Genomic DNA, 21007 nt, shown 5'->3' on the forward strand with positions numbered 1-21007 from the left:
CTTATTCCTTTATGACCCCCCCCCCCAGTTTAGCATCTTTTTTGTTTCATCATTTACTGCTTAATATTGGGATTCTGGTATTTAATCCTGATTTAGGTTTATGTTTTCACCAGAAAAAGCCTTGTTATTAAGCTAAATTGAATTGGCTCCAGCAGACTGATCTGAGAATGTGTCCATTTACCTGAGCATCCATTCATTAATTTCCTGTGGCTGGATTACTGATGATATCTCTCCACTTCTTCTGTAGTTTTGCTGGAATGAGTTTCTGTGGAATTTTATTTAATTGAGATGCAGTTCAACAAATTGCTGTGCACAAATATATATACACACATGCCCTTCTTTTTATTCATTTATTTCACAATCAAGGTAATAGGTTTTTTCAAATATGATCCAGGCCAAAGGCATGGGCATACACATTTAACAAGTATGTATTAGTTAAACTGTAGCCATACTTCTCATCTATCCAGATTTTTGCAGGATGTCCATATTTCTACCTGTTATTTTTGGTCTGTCTATCACAAAATTGAAATACTTACAATACGTATTTATAGATTTGGAGATGTGTGTATTGGTTTAAAATAAAAACATTTTTCGTTATCTGACATGCCAGAGATTTATTGCGGCCTCTGTATATATTTTGAGTCAGTTTAAGTAATTGATCTGTGTTCTCATTTGTTCTTTTCCTGGTAATGTATGTCATAAGAAGAAATACATTTATTAAATAAGAAGGTATATGCAGGGTGGACTGTGGACTCATCCTGGGGGGGGGGGGGGGGGGGATTGAGAGGTGGACCTGGCCAGACACACACTGCTGCTATCCTTTGGAGGCGAGGGATTCATGCAGACCATGATCTGGGAGGTATGTTAAGTTTTCTACAGACCATGGCCTGGGAGGTATGTTAAATTTTCTACAGACCATGGCCTGGGAGGTATGTTAAGTTTTCTACAGACCATGGCGTGGGAGGTATGTTAAGTTTTCTACAGACCATGGCCTGGGAGGTATGTTAAGTTTTCTACAGACGATGGCCTGGGAGGTATGTTAAGTTTTCTAAGCAGGATTTAAATAACACTTGGCCAAAAAGGAAAAGTCAGAAATCTATTCTGAAAAAGACAATTAAGAGTATAGTCACACTTCTGGGGAAGATTCTACTTCTTATACGGATTCTGAAAATTAAAATAGACAGCAGTCACCAGCCCATAAAAGACATAATTTAATTAATTCCTACAGGGCCAGAACATTGTTGTACAAAAAACCCTTTAGGGCCAGAAAAAGGGGTGGTAGAAAATATAAATCAGGCCGCCACAGTAGAAACGTTGCTGCACCTTCTGGTACCTCATTAGAGGGTAATTGCAATGTACACAATATTTCCTCTGTGGTTTTATCTGATATGGAAGTATAACTAGTAAATAATGGCCTTAATTTTGTCCCTGGTTTTGTGGTGCCTGAAGATATTTTTGCAAATGATGATGCTTCTTTTTGTAGAATGGTAAACCTAAATCTACATTTTGATAACATTGAACAACCAATTGAGTCTTATAAGTTTAGATTTCATAAATCTACCTTTATTCCCCCTGTGAATAAGTATGTGGCAATTTTTCAACAGTGTGCTCTCAAAGATCTACATTTTGGTTTTGGACTACCAACTAAGTTGTTTACTCATAATCTGAGTATGTTAGAGGTTCAAGCCTTGGACAATCATTGTAAAAACAATAATCTGGTCATTATTTCTGCTGATAAGGGAGGGGCTGCTGTAGTGATGGATCAGTCCATGTACTTGGCAGAGGCTCATAGACAACTGTCTGATGGTAGGTTTTACACCAAAGTGGTTATTGATCCTTCTCCCAAGTTTAAAAAGAAGATTGATTTGTTTTTACAATCAGCTCTGAGTGAGGGCATAATTATTATACAAACTTTGAATGACTTGTCTGTGCAGGAACCCTGCCACAACAGTTATATTAACTCCCAAAAAATACATAAAGACCCTCGTCCGCCACCGGGTAGGCCCACTGTAGCAGGAAATATTTCTTTGACTGAACCATTACCAGTGTTTCTTACCTTTTATCTTAAACCATTGTTACAAGGGGTCAGGGCTAGGATCCAGGACACTACTGAGTTTTTAAATATAATTTCTGAGATGCGGCTTGAAACTGGTTGGACTATGTGTACTTTGGATGTTACATCCTTGTTCACTAGTATACCACACTGGGCTGGTTTGACTGCTTGGGAATATTTGTTGGATCATAGTCCTGGTTTTAACACCTTTCTTATTTGTTTAACTGAACATGTCCTGAGCAAAAATGTATTTTATATCAGTGGTGACTGTTTTTTTTTTTTTTTACAGTTGAAAGGTACAGCTATGGGTGCATGATTTGCACCTATATATGCCGACCTTTTTATAGGATACTTGGAGCAAGAAATAATTTATGATAGTAATCATAATTTGTTTTTGAATGAAATTGACATTTGGAGAAGATATCTTGATGACTGCCAATTGGTATGGAAGTTGGATGTTGAATATCTCAGTGAATTTGTTCAGTATCTAAATGAGAACAAATGGGGGATTTACTTCACAGTACATCATGACACTGATTGTCAGAGTAAGTCGCCAGCATGATGTGACTTTGGAAAGCAGTGTATTTCATAAACATCCACATTCTAACACCTTACTTACATGCCTCCAGCTGTCATCCAAAGCATATTATACAGAATATTCCTAAAGCTCAATTTCTGAGGGTTCGCAGAATTTGTTCTACTAATGATGCATTTTCATCACAACAACATGACCTTATTATGACCTTATTACCAGATTTTGTGATAGAGGTTGTAATAAATCTCAAATTATTCAAACTAGTGATTTAGTCCAATGCTAGATAGGACAGATTTGTTGAAATATCAGCAAAAATCTACTAGGAACAATAAATATTATTGGATTTATTACTAGTTATGGATGCAACACGTTTGGTTTCATGGATTTGATCCAAAAATATTGGGACATTCTTATGGCAAATGATAGATTACTTAACATCCTTGGTTCTAGATGCTGCTTTTCTTTTAGGAGAGGCAAGACACTGAGGGGATTTTTAATCTCTACAAGCACAAGACACAGTACAAGAGTACACATTAAAAGGGGGTTTGCTGTTGGGTTATGTTCCATTTCGCCATTGTACCTTTTGTAAATTTCTGATCAAGACGAAGGAATTCACTAATAAAAATATTCCACATCAATATATTTGCTAATTGTGGCATGGATTGGGTTGTTTACGTAGTCACATGTACATGTTCAGCGTTTTATGTAGGTCAGACATCATGACCCTTTAGACTACGGGTTTCAGAATATTAAGTAATATATGTAGTAAATGTCTGTCTAATGCTTTATATAAGCATACTGTTAATCATTCCATTGCACAGTTCATTTGTAGTTATTGATGAAGTTTCAGGGAATAGAAACTGAAAAGCTTGTTGGCATAATATTCTTAATCAAAAAGAAAAAACTTGGATTATTAAACTGGGACGTTTGTTTCCACCTGGAATGAATGAGCACCTTTAATTTCTTAATTATTTAATTGGATGAGTGAACCTAATCCTTTTGATTTGAGTATATATATATATATATATATATATATATATATATATATATATATGGGTCCCATACAGAAGACCGAAACGCCGATTCCCCGACGCGGAAATCACCGATGCCAGATGACCGACAGGTACGTATACCGACTGGGTGATTCACCGACAGTGGAAAGACAGACAAGGGTAATCTGCGATCGCGACCCGGTAAGTGTGCGATAGTGACGGAGGTAGGAGTGGTCAGGTAAGTGAGTTAGGGTTAGGGTGCAGGTAGGTGAAGTGTGCGATAGTGTCGGAGCTTGGGCTAGGGGTGTGTAAGTGAGTTAGGGTTAGGGTGCAGGTAGGTGAAGTGTGCGATAGTGTCGGAGCTTGGGCTAGGGGTGTGTAAGTGAGTTAGGGTTAGGGTGCAGGTAGGTGAAGTGTGCGATAGTGTCGGACGTTAGGGTTAGGGTTTGGGTCAGGGCTAGTGTGTATGGTATGTAGTGTCGCGTGTTGTTTACGTTCCATGTGTCGGTGATTTGTTGTTCGGTGTTTTGCGTTGTCGGGTTTGTGTCGGGTTTGTGTGTTTTCGGTTATTTGGCGTCGGTGAGTTTTGTGTCGGGGAATCGGCGTGTCAGTGTTTAGAAGTAGACCCATATATATATATATATATATATATATATATATATTATGGTTAACGGATGTTAAGTGTATTTTGCTTTAACACACATAGGACCAAAACTGGTTTGTTATTTCATTTTAGTGCAATTTTACACTAGAATAGACTTTGTACATTGAATTATTAAACAAAAAATACTGATTCCCTCATCATGAGTGCTGGCCATTCTTTGGGTTTTGGTTTGAGTGTTTTGGCTGTTTGAACCTGCCTTACTTGCGGAAGCTACATGTGTTGACTGCATCTAGGTGTACAAGACCACACTGATGGGAGGTCATTGTGGGTCACACACCATTGTGATATGGCTCACTCATCTTTCAGTAGTGGATGTGGTCAGACTATTCAAAAATGCTGTCATCACCAGGATGCTAGTGAGAGCACAAATCATGCTCATGACTGCTTTAGTAATAGCATCCTCCTGATAACCCTTACCTTGGGTCTGGGTGAAATCTCCAGAGTATGGGCACTGTTTGCTAGAGGGGGATGTTTGATGGTCAGTAGGCCTGGAAAGGGAAACCAAAATAACCTACTTAGAAAAAAAAGATAAAATATTACATCTTGTATGTTAGTTTTAATGGAAACCTCTCTGTTCTATGCTGTATAACTTGGAGACATTTTGGCTGCACAGCATTTTATTTAATTTCTGGGTATAAGAAAATGAAAGCTTGCTTGGGTTTGTAACAGAGTTACTTGTTAGTTGATTGTTTAATAAGTCTGTTGGACAAATTCCCACTTAGCTATTGCAGAAGGTAATGTCCTGGGCCTTTTGTTGGAACTTGTGGGTGCCTAGTCATCAAATTCCTTGTTGAATATGTGAGTTGATGGGACAAGTTTAACAGAGATGGAGAACTTATTCAATAATTGTAGGAATCTCTGAGATATGAAGTTTTGCAGTAGCGTTAATGTTAATTTTTATTGAAGTTGAGTGTCCCCTTGTGTCCAGGTCACCAAGAGAACAAGGGTTTCAGATATATTACAGGGTCCTTGAATGTGGTCTATGCCAGGTATATATTTTTTCTTCCTTTCCTTTTCTTTTCTGTAAGAAGATAATGCAATTGAGAGAACTGAGCAACTTGAAGTTGTCCATAAAGACAAGCCTTGAAACATTTTGACACTCCCTTTTTGTGGACTCCTTGTTACTCCTCCAGCTGTACAAGATTGTAGCTTACCAAAAGGGTACTTTGTTCTGTAATTAGTCTGATAAAAGTAATATTAAGTGAGAAGCTGTTGCCATTGGTTCAGCTGTCACCCACCTGTAAGACCAGGTGAGCAATTTGAGGAAGATGGCAGCTATATAGGTGTCAAATGGAAGGTCATCTTCTTAAACATCTCCAAGATCTTTGTTTATTTTCCCACTTCTTATTTGTTATACCTCGATAGTGTATTATGCTGATAAAGTTTCCTGTTACCACAGGGCTGCATTTTTTGGTATTTGAGGAAAGACCATTTATAGAGCACAATTCTTTCTTTCTTATTTATTTATTTTTTTTACTCTACCTACTTATCTCTCTATCTGTTTATAATTTCTAATGTGATATTTTTGCATAATTTTAAGATTTTCTTAAAGTGAAATTGCTTTGCAGAGTTCAGGACAATGATCTTAAATTTACTGTCTTATGCACATTTTGTGAGACAGGCATCTGGGTCAGTCTTGGATCTGAATTGAGTGATACCAAAATGTAATAACCCCAGGACAGAGAGATTGCAGTTGTGACAGGGGGTGGTGAGGAGAAACGTCCTAGTCCTACCTTTTGTTCATAAGCACTCAAGCAGTTATAGAGCCACGTGGCATTGTTTAACTTCAGATCCCTGAGCTTACATATGATTCTGACATGGGGTATTGTGCCATATGCTCTAGTCACATTGACACATACTGCATGGGCAGGTAAGCTTGTAAATAGTGTGCTGCTCACAGTCTCAAAAAATTGTGAGGTTGAGTATTCAGTTGCTAACTTTGACAGAACTATATAGAATAATGAGAAGGATGTATCCCATTCTAGTCTGAATAAGCGCCATGATACTTGTCTTCATTACCTTGAGCAACATGCTTTATAAGGTCATTGGTTTGTAACTACTGAGGTCAGTGGTATAGCCTTGCTTATTGACTGGGACCACAGCAGCCTGCTTTCATATGTCATAGACATGGCTGTCTATTAATGATCTACTGAGAATGCACATGTGGGAGTATGCTAGGCTACTTTTCTAGAGTACTACACTCTTATTTATTTACTTTCCTTTTTCAAACTTCTTTCTAGAATGCCTTATTATTGTCAGTCATCTTTATGTCAGATTTTACCTTGAATAAAAGTTTGGTTGTTTTGATTATTTAGTGAACTGTTTTTGAATGGAGTTGATTTGAATTGCATAAAGTTTGAAACTCACAAACAAATAACACAAAGGCTCCACTGAAGAATAGTAGTATCCACAAATTTATTGAAGCACTTATCATTCAAGTACCATACATAACTTCATTAGAATAAACAGATTTAAAGTACAAACCTTCTTTTTATAGCAATTCAAAGTTGTGATGTGTGTTTGACCTATCATTAAGCTCAGCTTCTTAATTGCATTTAAAAGCTTACGTTAGACTTAACCCTATGCATTCTGAATCTTTCGTGCATTTCCTTGCTCCTAAAGAATCCTATAAATAAGTGCACTGGTTTAAAAATGTGATAGTTTAAAACAACAGAGAGTGGCAACATATAAAACAACAAACATTCCTTGTTAAAATGTTCTTTAAAAACTAAAGTTTGATGTTTTTATCTTAGCAAGCTTTTAAGTTTTAATAAACAGGTGATAGAGCAAGCTTCATTCAAGCCTGGATATGTAAAGGCATTCAGTCCATATCAGCACTAATTTCAACAACAAAGAAAAAGGTCCCCCTCTGTTACCATGTTCAACTTGGTCAATACCTCTAAATTTAAAACTGTGGTTCTCAAATTCTACTATATGGTTAGCTAGGGCAATTTCTGTTCTAGCCCTACTGATGCTATACATATATTCATATAACCACTCTTTTAATTTCCTATCAGTCTTCCTGACATAAAATGCAGGGCATTGTTAGCAGTGGGCTAAATAAACTGTTAATTTAGAATTACATTTAAGTTTCTTGTTTAACTTATATTTTTGTTGTCTAACCATGAATGTTTGACCCACGTCTGTGTGTTTACAGTAGGGGCAACACTCACATCGGAACATCCCTTGTAGCCTACTATTAGTCCTTTTCTTGTGCTCCAGGCTTTTTAAATTGTGTCCTCTCTTAAAGATTACCTGTGGGTGTTCGCCTATTTTTGTACAAAACTGGGGTTTACCCATTATTAGGGACCAGTTTTTACATAAGATTTCCCCTTATACTGTGTGCCCAGCATTGTGTTATGTCCAGCATTTTATGTAGGGAAGACCGATAGGAAATTAAGAGTGTCTATATGAACATATATACAGCATCAGTAGGGCTGAAGAAGGCATTATGAGGGCTTTCCTAATGAGTTTTGTTTTAATTTTAAGAACAGTGGTATATATTTCTTATACAATCATTGTACTCAGTTATAATAATAAGGAAACCATGCCAGGTATTTTCTCAAGGTAATGTGCAAGAATTATTTACTGTCTTTTAAACTCTGGACATTGAACATAACAAAGACAAGGACATGAACATGTAATTGTGTCTCCAATTTGAAAAAAGAGCATTATCATTACAAGATATATAGCAGGTGGTGATACAGTGAGGAATATCTCTTAAACTGTCCTGGTGGAAAGGAAAGACTGAGGGGAAAAGTAAGGAAAATACTTGAGGGCTCAGATATGGACCTGTTGTTTCAATAGAACAATTTAGTTTCGAGGAGATATTTTCTGAAAATAAGACAACTAGGAAAAAAGTGCAAACATGCATTTGATAATTTATAATTTAAGAAGTGATTTACAGATAGTCCACTAACATTTTAATAGTTCGATTGTCTTTTCTTTTTTTTTTATCTATCCTCTTGCATTGCTGCCTCACAACACTTGCATCTCAAGCTCAGTTATCATCGCAAGCGTATAGCTAGCTATACTCAGTATACTGAAATGAGTACATTTCTTCTTAGCATCTCTTGGAAACTTCAACACTCAAAAAGCACAGAATGTTTAGAACTGTGTAAACCAATGGGTATACAAAGACTCCTTTTTTGAAAGGATTACAGTTCTAGAAATAGCTGTTTTATACGGATAAAAGAAAACAGTTGAAAATAACATCTCTCTTTCTTATATACCTGGGGGTAGCATTTTGAGGGTTGAGTACATTTTTAAAATGATACATGGGTGATGGGGGAAACAACATTAAGTTTGAGTACAAAATGTAAATTTGTGGCTACATCTTCTGGTGTTGTCTATGTGGGGATCAAATTGGCACTTAAGTTTTCTCCCACATTCTAAAGATATTTTGCAGGGAATATTGCATATTGGTGCACATATAACAAGGAAAGTATGTACAGTGGATATAAAAAGTGTATACACCCCTGTTAAAATGCCAGTGATATAAAAATGAGACCAAAATAAATAATTTCAAAACTTTTCCCACCTTTAATGTGACCCATAACCTGTACAATTCAGTTGAAAAACAAACAAATCTGTTAGGGGAAAAATAAAGAAAAATAAAAAACGTACAATGAGCTGGTTGCATAAGTGTGCACACCCTTAAACTAATACTTTGTTGAAACACCTCTTGATTTAATTACAGCATTCAGTCTTCTTGGGTAGGAGTCTATCAGCATGGCACATCTTGACTTGGCAATATTTGCCCATTTTTCCTTGCTAAAGTGCTCCAAATCTGTCAGGTTCCAGGGCATCTTTTGTGCACAGCCCTCTTCAGGTCATCCCACCGATTTTCTATTAGATTTAGGTCTGGGCTCTGACTGGGACATTCCAAAACTTAAATTTTCTTCGGGTGAAGCTATTCTTTTGTTGATTTGGATGTATGCTTGGGGTCATTGTCATGTTGAAAGGTGAAATTCCTCTTCATCTTCAGCTTACTAGCATATGTTTGAAGGTTTTGGGCCAAAAGTGACTGGTGTTTGGAACTGTTCATAATTCCCTCCATCTTGACTAAAGCACCAGTTCCAGCTGAAGAAAAGCAACCCCAAAGCATGATACTGCCACCGCCATGCTTCACCATGGGGATGGTATTCTTTTGGTGATGCAAAGTGTTGTTTTTGCGCCAAACATACCTTAAAAGTTTGACCTTAGTCTCATCAGACCATAACACATTTTTCCACATGCTTTTGGGAGACTTGATGTATTTTTTGCAAATTTTAGCCAGGCCTGAATATTTTTCTGTGTAAGAAAAGGCTTCTGTCTTACAACCCTACCCCATAGGCCAAACATATTGAGAATACGGGAAATTGTTGTCACATGTAGCATACAACCAGTACTTGCCAGAAAATCCTGCAGCTCCTTCAGTGTTGCTGTAGGTGTCTTGTCAGCCTCCCTGACCAGTTCTTGTCTTGTCTTTTCATTAGTTTCGGAGGGACGTCCAATTCTTTGCAGTGTCACTGTTGTCCCATATTTTCTCTACTTTCTGATGTCTGTCTTCACTGTGTTCCATGGTATATCCAATGCTATGGAAATGTTTTTTGTACCCTTCTCCTGACTGATACCTTTCAACAGTGAGATCCCTTTGATGCTTTGCAAGGTCTCTGCAAACCATGACTTTTGCTGTAGCAGGTAACTAAGTAAATGTCAGGGAAAATCCTGCTAGGACAGCTGAACCTTATTTCGGGTTAATCAGAGTCTCTCTACTTGATGGTAGGTGTGTACCTAAGAAAACTGTATGCTGTAATTAAATCAAAAGGTGCTTCAACAAAGTATTAGTTTAAGGATGTGCATACTTATGCAACCAGCTTATTGCACTTTTTTTACTTTTTATATATTTCCCCTAAAAGATTTGTTTGGTTTTCATTTGAATTATATAGGTTATAGGTCACATTAAAGGTGGGAAAAGTTTTGAAATGATTTATTGTGGTCTCATTTTTTTATATCACAAAAACCTAGCGTTTTAACAGGGGTGTGTATACTTTTTATATCCACTGTTTTGTGTGTGCGTGTGTGTGTGTGTGTGTGTGTGTGTGTGTGTGTGTGTGTGTGTGTGTGTGTGTATGTATATATATATATATATATATATATATATATATATGTATATATATATATATATATATATATATATATATATCTAGGTTCCCTTTAAATAATCACTGTTCAGAACATCGAAGTTCTGATCATTGAGACCAGAACATCGATGTTCAGAACATCGAAGGTTTAATGTGGAAGTGCCAGGTAAGTGAGATTGTGGAATGTTGGGTGTGTATGCAGGGCAGCAAGGTGTCCTGCATGTTGTGTGTGTGCCGGCATTGCAGGTAGGGTATGGGAAATCTCCCGTTTAGCACTACTGCATATAGCGGTAAATGGGAGATTTCCCTTACCCCACTGTAGTGCGATCTCGGAGTTGGAATATTAAAGTAGGGGGGGTGTGGTGATTTTTTATTTTTTTTTTTTACGGTTCTGAACATTGATGTTCTGGTCTCGATGATCAGAATGTTGATGTTCTGAACATTCAATGATTCAAAGTGAATCCATGTGGGTTTGCCGTAGCATGAACTGCATTTTTTAGTTCTTTCCTGTTATAGATACAAAATGAATGCTGAATGTGAAATGATATTATGGTAGCTGTTAGTATAGTCACTACTACACTAGAATCAAATCAATAAAGTCGGTTAAAAATATAGGAGGGAGTAAGAAAAAGAATAAGGAATTATATTATAGAAAATAAAGAAAGGAAGACAAATGCTACATTATGCATTATCTAAAGCAAGAATATGTTTACTAAACTTGGTCATAAATGGCTGGATATAATGATACCCCCTTGGCATTACCATCTGTCACCTCTACCCCATTATTATATTATCTGCTTTATGGAGTTGGTGCCCTGCTTTTCTTATTCAGATGCCCCATGTGATCAGCACACTGTTAAAAAAGTATGACATACTCACCATGATCAGAATGATATGCATTTCCCGGAGGTTTCTGGGGGTGTGTATTGTCACAGAAGTGATTTTCTTAATGACAAACCTCATGACAATACCATAGACCAGAAAGGACCTGTTATGCATTTAAGATGCATGGCACATGCATGCACATGAACTCGCTGGTCTTCTTCAGATGCTTGCCATCGCAGACCAGAGTAACAGATAAGAAAACATTTTTAGATACTGTTTCTGCTGGCATTAATAAAACAATACAGAAAAAACATTAGTGAGGAAAGTAGCCATTGCACTTCAGAGCCAAAACAATAGTCATAAGTGCACTCTTTGTCGAGTAAAAACAAGGAAAACGTCTCTCAGTATACCCAGCTTGCTGGCATTTGGTTATAATTTTTTCTAGTATATAGAGAACAGATGAAAAAAAATGGGAGAAGGGTGATCACAGTCAAATGCTTGCAACTGTTTTCAATATAACCATACACAAGAGACTGAAAGCATTTTATATTTAGTACATATAAGACAGGCAGTAGTGTAGTTAACATGAGGGGAAGGGCAGAGTGTGTTACATGGTATGACTGGCCAATCATGAGTACTCTTCAGTGCATATCAGAATTTAAAAATAAATTCCAGTATCATATGTATGGTCAATATTGAACCCTGTAGCGCTCTGAGTATGTGTTACAAACTGTACCGACAGCTTGCTACAAATGTTGTTAGGTTACTATCCCTGTCCCCTTCCATAAACACTTAACACCGAATGACATTTGATGACCTTTATTAAAATTTCCATAACATAGCTTTGTTCACCAACTTTATTATTTACAACTGCACATGATATCATTGATTCTAAGCACAGCATAAATATCCTTGAACTGTTAATCAGGGCAGCGTACCTACTCACCCTGCCCCAGTAAGCAGCGTCCATGCCTCTGCTAACTTATTCTACTTATAAAGTGCCATCTTTGTAATGCTAATCAGAGCACTGTACCTACTCACCCTGCTCAGTAAGCAGGGGCCATACCTCTGCTCACTTACTTTACTTATGAAGCAGCGTCCCATCTCACTTCATGCACAATTCATTGAATTACCTTCCACCAAATAAGCCCCATCCTTAACTCAGCTTGCTTATCTATTTAGGAAGCTTCCTCCAACTGCTCATTTTCCTTTCCCCAGATCCTTGAAATGAAAATCCAGACACCAGAGGGGGAACAGAAGAGGGCAAACCTGTCCCTCTTCTCTGCCAACCAGGCTGACCAGGCTGTTCCCCCTCCCTTCTACCCAAAATTGTTCAACCAACTACCTCCCATAATGGGAAAGGTTAAGCCAAACATCATTCGGTGTATCCATCATCTGTAAATCCCTTAGGATCCTGCATACCATCCCTGAAACACTCCCTAATGAAACTAAAGTAGAATTACCTATGACTCCACTGTACCACCGGGGCATCCCATCCAAGAGAATACATTCCTTTTAAACCACTTCCTTCCAGCAACTAATCATGGCTCAGCCTAAACAGAATGACGACCCATACCCATGACCCTGTCAGCTATAGCATATCACCGTATCCCACCAAACTACCCAGTTCTGGCTGTGCATTAACCTGATTACTGTAGGGTATAATCTAACTCCAAAACTTTAATGCCCTAACCCTCAATGGCAGAAAACCAGCACCCCTTGACCTAGTTCCTGAAAACTTGCCTATTTGCAGCAATGAATTACTCCATGTGCCTAGCCATGAACACCCCCAATTCACTCATTACCAAACAACAATCCAGACTAGAACCCAGGCCACCCCACTCAGAACCTCCTATACTCCTAGCAACCACCAAACTAGAACACTGAAAATACTAACCATACTTAACCACTACTTGTTCCTGGCCTTTCCCCTCGAAGGTTCATTCCCCTATGTTATCTCTACCTGTAGTAAGGAATCAAAACCTGACCTACAGCTGCCACATCCTGAAACCAATCTTCCCTTAAACCTTCTATCTCCCATGTAAGCAATGCACCTAGAAGCAAGGATTAAACTTCAGTGACTTACAAGAGCCATAAGGCTTTAGTCTAATAAGTTCCTGTGCTTCTATGAATGTCGTGACTCTACTCATCCCATTGGATCCCCAGACTTCCCATAAACCACCCCAGCAGTTTTTCCCCTGGCCCCCTACCTTCCTCTTCCTTACTTGCCCCCTATACCAATGCAATAATCAGCTCCCACTAATTAAACACCGAGCTCTAACATGCCTTAATAAGGTGATTACTCAGACCTTTATTGTGCCCCATTCCGGTGGCGAGGCCACCCATTCTATTAAAAAGCATCAGCTTTCAGTTACCCTTTTCAAGCCACCACATGATGCCTTCTGCACTTCAGCAATCTGCAAGGAAAAGAAAAAACAATAACTTCTACATGCACTATACCAATAACTCTTAACATGGAGGCACTAACAAGGAACCCTGCCACTACCATCAAGTGTTTGCCACACTCTTCACCAAAATATGGGAATAGTCCCCTTTTTTTTTTGACTCATATCCCTTTTAGACAAGAGGGGTCAGTGCAACCTGCAGAAATAAGAGCCAAACTTGTCTAGCTTGTAATCGCCCCAAAGCCAGTAGCCTAATAACTTCTTATGATATTAAGAGTCTGGTGACTCCACTCCCTCTAAATGAACCCCATCCACAGTGACATGCCTTAATGAGCACTAAATAAAATGCATTACCTGTATCCTCATCAAGCCCACTGCAGGCAGCTTTCAAACATTGATCTAACACACTGAAACGGTTAATAGAACAGATTGCACAACCAATTAGCCCTGAGATCACAAAGTCAAATGCCTGTCCATCTCTGGCTAGCAGTGTAAATACTGTACCCAAACTCAACAACTTTGAAATCCACTTACTTCCGTCAGTTACTGTTGCCCACTTGTGCTGCCCATGTGCAACCTCCTCACTCGCCACTGCTTCCATCATCTGTGAACTCACTGTGTAGCGTCACAACTGGTACACTTCATACCACCATCTACAAAGAAACAGACAAAAGTAAATCCACTAAGATGTAAAGAGAAGGTTCCTCCTTGTACCCACCTATACCAAATTATAGCAGCAGCGTTAAAAAAAAAACATCTGCAAGAAAGAAAAGACATAAATCATCTAAAATACATAATGCACATTTCAAGACATCTTCAAAAACAGTCTAGCCTGCCAACCCAGGAAGGAGTGTACCACCGCCACACACATTTATGACAAAGCAGCCATAACTGAAGCTATGCTTCCAATATACCTATCAGACACCCACTATAAATTTAACTACCAATCGAATTTGTTGCAACTAAACCCCACAACTGAGGGGACCTATCAATATCCACAACCGGGTAACCTTGCGATTCTATAGCACATCACTTAGCACACTGTATAAGCCAAGCTAACTTATATTGCAAAACCATCTGCCTAGCTCTTAATCTTCCATCTCCAAATGGGGTACCCTAACCAAACATAATGTCGAACAAATGGTCAAAATGCAGCAAACCTAATAGCTTACTAGCAGCTTACAGTGCTATCAAGAGGACCCACTGCAATATGCCCCCCATGAACTCTTTCAAATGTAATTATGACCTAGGGCTCCCTTCCTATTTTTTTTTTTAAACCTGTTTAACTGTTGAGGCTGTTACTCTACCATACTAAGCTATTAGTAGGTGTACCACGTTCTGTCCATTTGTTACCCATTTGCTTGCAAGCAATGAAAAAAACTAACACAAACATACCTCTCAAGCCAGACAATGCAGGCAAAGCCCATACTTCTCCACCACTTAGAGCAATAAGTGTTCACAATCCATAAATCAAAAAGGGGCTGCGGTATCCTCTGAATAGTATAAAGTGATAACTCAAATGTCTGGCATTATCTCCTAACTTCAGGCTTTAATGCTTTGCCATTAACTGCCAAAACTACAACTCTATGAAAAACAAACCCAAATATGGACTAACCCAATCGACTCTGTGGATTCAACACACCAGAAACAAATGAGTAATCCATGCAAAGCCAAACAAGCAAGGGCCATATGAATGTAGGCCAGCACCCACCCATGCAACCCCCCAGTGGTAGTCCACACATTCCATCCACTGTGCAAATTACCTTAAATTTATCGCTTCTGTCAGACCATTTGTTGAAGGTAAATTCACAATGAAATGCTACAGGCTAGGTAATCATGTGGCTTTAGGAGCAGAAAATGAATTGGGAAAGTTACCAGTACACTCCCTGAAGACCACAACTTCCTTAAGCTACAAAAGTCACCAGAACGTCAACAACCAAAGTATACCCTGTCACCACAGCGCTCATTTGGAAATTTTACATGCCCTTCTGTTCCTAAAAATGCAATGCATTCATGAGGTGCTGTTTGTACAGAGCACGTGAAATACAGCACATAAAGGTTTACACAGTAACCAGCCCGTAACCCTTTCATCAAAGTTTTATTTTTATTTTATTTATTTATTTTAATTAGCTGCCGTACCTACAGCTGCATGTGCGGTAGCAATTTCGTTCCCCCCATGGAACCCGCAGCCTGCGAAATGGCCATTGCTACTTCCTCCAACCCCCAAACCCCACTGAAATGTGACGCAAAGAAGGACAACCAAGACCCACATGAGAGGTTGAAATGAGGGGGTAAAACTATCATAAGGAGTGAAGAAACTGGCAGATTCCATGCCAAGGCCCCGTACTTTTTTTTTTTTTGCGCAATTGCAAAGGCTCCCTTCCATACCAATTAGGGGATTGAGCTGCCTCACTGCAAATCTCCACAATGACTTGCAACAGCACAGCAGGAAAGTAAAGGACTTCAGCTAGTAGCAGCATTTATTAACTGACAGCACCTTCTCCACATGCTCGCATTGATCAAGGCCTCCCTGTCCATTGGAATACCTACAAGGCCCTTCTTATTGTCTAACCCTATTCCCTATGTTTACTACATTAGAAGTATCACCTCACATAAACTACTTGTCAAAACACAACAAAACAACAACCCCGCTAACATGCTATCCAGCTTCACTTCACACCCCAATCCTGACTACTTACCAACTTCACCACCCTCATCAAGGCCTACCTGCTCCACAGTACCAATAGGTCGTCTTGGACGTCACTTGCCTTATCAAGCTCATGCCAAAATGTGATTGCTTACCCAGCTACACATTGCCTAAACCCCTTAAGCCCCTCCCTACCCTTATTTCATTTCCTCCCAATCCCCCCTGCCTCCACTTAATCCTTTCACTTCCCCAACTCACCTAACATCCACTAATATCTATCTAACCCGATATGAAGATGTCCCGGGACAACTTGGTTTGTTGCCAAACTTCATTTGTTGCAGTTCAGCTTTTTTCTGTTCATGCTCAAGGTATGTGATAAACTGTATCAAGCAAGCAGCTGGTACTATTTAAAAGAAAAAAAAAAATTTTTATTTGTTTATTTTGTTTTATTCTTACTCGATCGGGGACAGCAGTGGGTGCAGCAATCGCTAGCTGTACCTATGATGACACAAGATAAGCTTTTTGAATCACATGAAGTAATGTTTGACTCAGGTGATAAGTTTAATGCTGTAAACCTAAAGCTAGACAGCTGCTCGTGGCCAAATATATATCTATTTTAGGTTCATCAAAACAGCCAAATATTAAAGTTTCAAATGTCTACAACAAAAGACTGAGGAGAAAAATTACGATGCAACACTATGCTTGCACTAAGAGAGAACCTCAGAGCATGCAAGTGAAAAACATATCTTTTTGGAGGGGCAAGTTGCTCACAGCCCCTGCTAATTTAATATTCCAACTATAGTTTCACAAAAAAAAAAAAAAACGTGTGTGTGTGTGTGTGTGTGTGTATATATATATATATATATATATATATATATATATATATATGTATGTATATTATGTATGTGTGTGTGTGTGTGTGTGTATATATATATATATATATATATATATTTATATATATGTGTGTGTGTGTGTGTGTGTGTGTGTGTGTGTGTGTGCATGTATGTTCATAGGTGTGTTCTAGGCTAATGGCTCTGGAGTCTTTACTAGCCTAGCCCATAGGATTACCCTGCCATCTTGCCACCCAACCTTAGTTCCCAGTGCCTCTGTCAAGTAGAGCCACTGGAGTGATCCCCGGGGTGAATTTTCTATTTCCCTTCCATTCATCAAGGTTTCTCTTGGAGGGCCAGTGAGGTGCTCGGTTTGACATGCATGGGAAGTCTATTCCATAGCATGGGCAGCCTCTGTGTTAGGAACCTGTCCCTCCTGCACATTCTGTTGATTGTGGTAATGAGGTTGAGGTCTCTGGAGTGTTTAGTATGGAGGGATTTGGATTTCTTTAGATATAGCATTTCTAACAGAGCTGGGTCAAACATAACTTTGTAAGTCAAGCTGAGATTGCTTCTAAGTAGGCGATATGAGACAGAGAATAGTTGGAGTTTTTTTGAGTCTGCCCATATAGGACAAGTGTTTAAGGCCTAGAATCCTTTTTGTGAGGTACTTTTGCAGCCTCTCCAGTTGCTGCAAGGTGTCTAATGAGGTACATGCCAAATGGGGCATTGTACTCTATGATTGGCCTAATGAGGGGAAGCATAGAAGGAGACAATGACCTCTTTCTTCCTGGATGCAAAACCCTCAGTAATGAGATGTGCCACATAGAAGGACTTTCTGACCACATTGCCAATGTGGTGGTCAAAAGAGAGGTTGCTATCAGCCTGTGTTCCCAGATCTCTCATAATGCTTTCTATGTTCAGTGAACTACCATCAGTGTGGTAATTCATGGGAACTGGGTTTTTCCCAAAGGGGATGACACATTTTTTGGCATTGAGCTTAAGACCATGATTCTGACACCAGTCATTGGTCTCAGCGAGACATTTCTGTAGGATGTCAACATCACTTGGGGAGTTAATAGTAGCTCCCAACTTGCAATTGTCTGTGAACTTTGTCAGCCAGGGTCCCTTCTTGTTGGCCTGGACTTCAGAGAAGTAGATATCAAGGAGGAGAGGACCCAGGAGCGAACCCTGTGGGACTCCACTTGTGACTTATCAGCAGTCTGACTTGGAGCCAGCTACTTTCACACTGTGGGTTCTATCTGTGAGCCAGTTTGCAAGCCATCTGATGATATAGGGGTTGATGCCTATTTTAGTGAGTTTTTCTATGACTCCTGAGTGGGGAATGGTATCAAAGGCCTTTGCCAGATCAAGGTAGGATGTAGGAACAGCCTTGCCCTCATCCACAGCTCTGGTGACTGACTCAAAGAAGTCAACCAGGTTCTACCCTTCACAAAACCAAATTGCGTGGGATCCAGAATTTGGAAATACCCTATATCCTTGTTTATTAGGTCCATGATGATGTGTTCCATAGCTTTGCATATCAGACTCATCAGGCTAATGGGGCAAGAGTTCCCAGGGTCTAAAGTCGCTCCTCCTTTGTGGAGAAGGATGACTGTAGCAGTGCACCATTCGATAGGGACAAAGCCTGAGGTGAGGCTGTGATTGAACAGGGCACACAGGGGAGGTGCCAAATTGAACAGGGCACACAGGGGAGGTGCCAGTTCACTCTGTAGTTCATGTAGAACACAGCCAGGGATATTGTCAGGTCCCATAGAAGCTGTATTTTTGGCCTTGGACAGTGCTGTTTTAACCTGTGTGGAAGTAATACTGGGTGCCTGGCAATCTACTGGTATTGTGATTGGTCCTTTGGGGGGGGTAAAGTTGGCACTGAATCTGTCGGCCAGTATATTGGCAATATCTGTTGGCTGTGTATAGGAGGTACCACTGTGCAGTAGCTCAGAGCAAATCTGAGTATTGCCGTGGAGATTCTTTACATAACTATAGAAGGCCTTGTGGTTGTCTTTACTGTCTACTGCAATTCTGTTTTCATAGCTAGCTTGAGAGGATTTGATGAGGGATCTCTACTTTTTGTTGAGGCTGATAAGGGAGTTTTTCCAGTCTTGGGACTTCACCTTATTCCGCATCAGTTTCCTCCTTCTGTTGTAGAGTTTGTTTATGGCAGGGGACCACCAGATTGGCTTCCTTTTTTTGGAGGATACTGTCTTGGTTCTATTGGGTATTTATCGAGATCCATGCATTAGGGTACTTGTTCATACAGTGGATTGGTGTATGTTGGCTTTGGAGAAGTTTTTCATGGTGATTACGTTTGTGCAGGGGTTGGGGTGAGAGGGATGTGGATTTCCAAGGTGATTAGTTTGTGGTCAGATCTAACCAGGAAGGAGTTGACTATTGGTGTAGAGCAACGGTTGCCCATGTTAGTAATGACCAGGTCAAGGATTTTGCAACCTCTAGGGTGGGTAAAAAAAAGCTGGTCCAGAGCATTGGAATTAATGAATTCCAGGAAATGTTGGGCAAGTGTATTGGTAAATGAGTAGTTTTCCCAGTTAATGGATGGGTAGTTGAAGTTGCCCAGTATTAGAGTGTTAGGATGGACCCTAATATTCTCCAGGGTGTTTAGGAACATGGAGTGAGAGTCTTTTAGGACATGGTTGGGGACCTATAGCAGGCTACAACCTGAATTGCTGTCTTACCCAGTGTTAGCTGCACCTGAAGTATCTCTGATGCATTATGTTGGGCCACCAGTCTGAAAGTGTGTGCATCCTTTGTGAATATGGAAACACCACTGCCTTTGGAGCTTCGGTCCAAGTTCAGGGGCTGAAATGTGTGGAATGAGTTATAGCCTGATAGTGCAGGGGTGCTTTCTGCTGCCTTGAACCAGGTCTCTGTTACAGCACAAATGTCTATGTTCTCCATTTTAAGGAGTGCTTCGAGCCAGTGCATTTTGAGATTTAGACTTCTAGCACTGAGCTGTATACCCTCAGATTGCATTTGTTTGAAGCTGTTATGGTGGTAATTTGGCGTTTAGAACACCGCCTAAAAAGGCACTATATGGGTGGCAAAAGCCTTCGCCAATATCCGGAAGCCCAGGGGTGACAGATGCAGGCCATCTCTGGCAAAGCATCAAGGACTGTCAATCATGTCATTCCAGGCAGATACTGGATCCCCTTAGAATGACACCAGAAACTTAGTCAATTGTTGAAATCAATAATTTTCTGCTTGTACTGTGGTATCATTCTCAGTGATGGTAGGATGCTGCTCAGGGCTAGGGTTATACCTTCCTGGGCTAGATAATCCAAGATCTCCTCTATGTCTCTCTTCATGTAGTCCAGGGAGGTATATCTCAGGTCATTCACACCTACATGTACAATGACAGAATCATATTTGTATCTGATGTTGAGGGACCTGAGTGTGTGTGTTATGTGGTGGATCCTGGCACATGACAGGCAGCTGTTACTTTCTCCTTTTTCAACCTAGTGATTGGAATATTAGTGTGCCTCACTATCAAGTCACCTATGACTAGTGTGTTGGGCATGCTGTTTTGCCTTATGGGCTTTGGCTGAGTGGCACACTGTTTAGAAGAGTTATGTGTTTTGTGATTAGTGTTGTGTTGTGATGGTCGAGTGCATTTCTGCCTTGGGAGCCTTTGCTGTTTGGGTAGTTTTTTACTGAGATCCTCCATGAAGGTGGGTGTGTGGTTTGTGTTTTTATGTGAAGGCAGTGCTGGTGTGTGTTCTGGAGGGCTGTGTGTTCCATGTGGTGTGGTGCAAGTGTTGACCTTCTCCTCTTGACCAGCTATTCTGGTCTTGTCTGGAGAGTGCGTGGCTTCCAATTTGGATATATAAGTAAATCTCTCGCAGGTCTGATTGTTGAGAGGTAAGAGGACAGGGTTGTCGGTGTACATGAGGCA

Source organism: Protopterus annectens, chromosome 15.part0, assembly GCF_019279795.1.
Source record: "Protopterus annectens isolate FY-2018-M chromosome 15.part0, PAN1.0, whole genome shotgun sequence".
NCBI lineage: Eukaryota > Metazoa > Chordata > Ceratodontiformes > Protopteridae > Protopterus > Protopterus annectens.